We start from the raw sequence: 4,101 nt of genomic DNA, 5'->3' as shown, positions 1-4,101 counted from the left end.
GTTATAATGCGTTTTATGTGGTTTTGAAAAAAAGAAAATGTTTTTATTTTATAATGAAATATAAATTTGAAGATATTATAAAATTTTGAAAAAAATAATCGATATTAGTATCAAATTATCTATTTAAAAGTTCTCGTTTTTGTGTAATTTCTTTAATTCAAATTTTTATTATAATTTAATTGAAGTTCAAAAACGAACTGATTTATTTTTGGTTTAATATAATAATTTTTTAAGATAATAATTAAGTATTCTGTTAAAACTCAATGATTATCTTAATTATATTTTAGATATTTTATATTAATTAAAATGATGTTTATCATGTATTTAATTATGTTTATCTGCAGTTAGTTATACGAATTCAAACATGGAGCTTTAATAAGATGTACTCATGCACATTCTACTTGTAATCTTGTATTTTAAGTAATATACATCAATAAATAATACTTCATGCATAAAAAAATGATTTTTAAGAGTTTTTGTCAAATGTTTTATAATATAGTATAAATATATTTAGACAAAAAGTTAATTACCATCAATTTTAACTAGCCTCATACGAAACCTACCTCTAAAGATACTAATGTAAGGGGACATTCTTTGTCTCACTCAGCGATTGATGCTAGCGAGGGGTCTGAATTGCCAACTGAATTACATGTTACAGACACTTAATTTATTAGTATTGTAATAAATGATTTATCATCGATAAAACGTACCCATACACAACGTATTTCATGGCATCTACAAAACTTTGATTCATCTATCGTAAATTAAAGTGAAAATTTATGCATTTACTGTTAAAAACTACGTTTTCTATAAAATATTTAATCGAGTTCTAATTACTGGAACTAGTATTTTATTTGTTAAGGGCATCGATTAGTCGTCATAAGAATATTCTATCGGTTAACAAGAAGACAAAACCGAGGCGAACAAAAGTTCAAAACCGCTATCAGATTTAAAATTATTGCTTAACAATCAAACATGTATTAATAAATAATCTCTTAAAACATGTATAAAGTTAAGACATCATTCATCTTTTTTTGTCAAACTTAATAAAAAATAAAACCCATTTATTAAAACTAAATTGAAAAAAAAAATTCAATCTACTTAAATATTATTATCTTATAATGATTAATAAATAAATATATAGGCTTATAAACCATTTTTTTATTATAATTTTTTAAACCAATTAAAAATTGTGAAAATGTAATTTTTTTTTATTAACCTGGATATCCAACCCGCTATACGAGCCGACTAATACCAAGATGATCCCCTGCTTTGCAGATAGCCGAAAGTCACCGCATTTGAACCTCCGTAGCCATAAGGGGATTTTTATTCCTCGATTTGAACCTGAGACCTCCTGGTACTTTTGACATTTCTAGACTTAATTTTACATAAATATTTAGAAAATAAAGAATTATTGATTTAAATTCGTTTTATGGTTGAAATATAAAAATGTAAGATTTAGTAATCAAAATGAAATTAAAAAATATATATATATAATTTTATAGAAGGAACCACATATTGGTGGGGGTTCAGGTGTTTTTTTATCTAATAACTTGTATTTGTATATTAAAACAATCATATAATCAAAAGTCACAATCATTCTTGCCAACTCGAACTTTGACTATGGTTTGGATGGTTATTAAGGGGTTGTTCGGATCGTTTTTTATTAAGTCATGTATAGATAAAGTTATTTGTAATGATAAAACTATCTTATGATAACTGATAAATTGTTGTTTGGTTGTTATGCTGAATAAACAGTATGAATGATGAAAATTACTATTTTATCCTTTGTCTTACCTTGAAGGAAAAACAAACTCCTATGACGATCAGGGTAGCGATGAATCAAAATAAACCCATAATCAACAACAATTTAGTAAAATTCATCCCAGAAAACGTATAATACAAATTTAAATCATAAACTGAAGTCGAACCTTAAATTAGAAAATTACATCAAACCCAGAATCATGAGAAAAAGAACAAGAAAAATGAAGAACCCTGAATCAAAAACTCACATCAAGCAAGAAAGGTGAATAACCCAATAACCTAGCAAAAAATTGAGGGGCAGATTTTAGGAACAAAAAGGGCTCGATTATAGGAACAGATCATCAAGGGAGCAACAAGAGAGAAGATCGAGTTTGGAGAAATTTAGCAACCAGAGATATAAGGTCGAGGGAGCAGCGATTATGGAGGAAAAATAAATCTGGGTACCTTTGTTAGAGTTCATGAGGGAGACAAGAAACGAGATTTGATAGATCGAGAGGAAGGGGGATACTCGAGCAAAATCAGATAGTAGTGAGCAGTTATGGAAGTTGATGGCGGTGCGCGACGATGTGAGCAGTGAGCAACAATGAGCATCGGTGAGAAGTGGTGGTCAGAGAGAGAGAAGGGTGTGAGGGTGGAACTTGGAAGAGAAGCAAATGAGAGCGACGATGGAAAGTGAGATGGGGATAACAGAGGGAAAGGGTAAAAGGGTAATAAATGGATTAATAAATGACTGAGTACAAAGGACATCATTTGTGTAGCTGAGCGATTCAGCCAAATGATGGTTGAATAAGCCCATACCGAACAGCTGGATATTGGGCATTATTTGCCCACTGTGGGCATGTTCGGTGCTAATTTTGGACAAATAAATGTTTTGCTTATATATGGTCTATGTGTAATATACACTATTTTGATGATTTGAATTATCTGAAGATCTCTAGAAAATGGGATAAATAGTAAATTTCTTTTGTACTAAAATGATTAAAAAATGTTTCATCTACTGGACAAAGACCCCAACTTTTCATATATAAAAAAGATCATCTCATCTTCAACCAAAAGCTACAATATGAGTTTCATTTGCTCTTGTGTTTGGAGATTTTAGTGTAGAATTTAAGTTTCAGCATTCAAATTTTGTATTGTAATTTTTTGTCCACAGCCTGTCCTCTGTGGCCAAGCTGCTACTTTTATTTTAATGCAAGTATTTTCTAAGTATTTATTTATCATGTCTCTCGTTTCTAGTATGACCTAATCACCTCATTTGGTGTGAGTGTGAGTCAAACTTAAAACTAGTAGATAACACTTGGGTGTTACCATCGTTGCTAATTCTTAAGTTTGGTCGCTTGAGTCAGGACTTAAACTCAACGCGGATAAGCCGATCACTTTAAAGTGTTAATATTAGAGCTTAGATCCAGAGATGGACGGGTTCGAAATACGGCTTAAGTGATACACAAAGATTTGAGTGAGTCTTTAATAATCACGGAGAGATACGGTTTTTGTATGATTTTCTAAAATTCAAACTTTAGTTAAATTTTATATCACAAAGAGATTTGGTATAAATCTTTATACTAGTCGAACTTGATTTTTATATATAAAAAAAAAGTTAAATCGACAATAATACAAATCAGCAATGGTGGACACTTTGTGGACACAGTCTATAGAGGTTCACTTTTGAGAGATCGAGATATTTATAGACAATTCTGTGATGCACAAATTATTTGACCTTCGTGTTACTACGTTTTCCTTAAGGAAAACTTACACTCATTCCGTATTCTAATCATAAGTTTATTTCGTCTTTCAGACATTTCAACCAACAAAAACTTGACTTTGATTCACAACCGAAACGTGCTCAAGAAGTTCGTAAAACTCTGATTCTCAGTAGTCCATTCCTTGTGGAAACGATCTTGGTACTATACCGCTTTATTACTTGTAGCGATCATATAATATCAACGTGCAATTACACTACCACTACGATGACTTTATGCCCTTCTACATAAACACATATGATTCATAGCTATTAGTACCCTTACTTAACAAATTGAATATCACCGAAACCAACTCCATAATAAACATAAGGGTTATTTATAAAAATAACCGGTTTACACAACCTTTTGCCACAAAATAACCACATTTTAGAGGTTTTGCCAAAATAACCACCCGGATCTCCCCCGGGGGCGATCCGTACACAATGGGGGCGATCTGTAAAACCCAAAATTTTAATTATATAACATATAATATATATATATATATATATTATACGAGTCTTTAAATATATAATTTTTATTTATTAAATTTATTTGAAGTGTTAAAAATATTTATGAGATTAGTTGAAGAAATAATTAT

The sequence above is a fragment of the Cynara cardunculus genome (genome assembly GCF_001531365.2).
Source record: "Cynara cardunculus var. scolymus isolate 2C chromosome LG 2, CcrdV1, whole genome shotgun sequence".
NCBI lineage: Eukaryota > Viridiplantae > Streptophyta > Magnoliopsida > Asterales > Asteraceae > Cynara > Cynara cardunculus.
Note: the sequence above shows the minus strand (reverse complement) of the source record.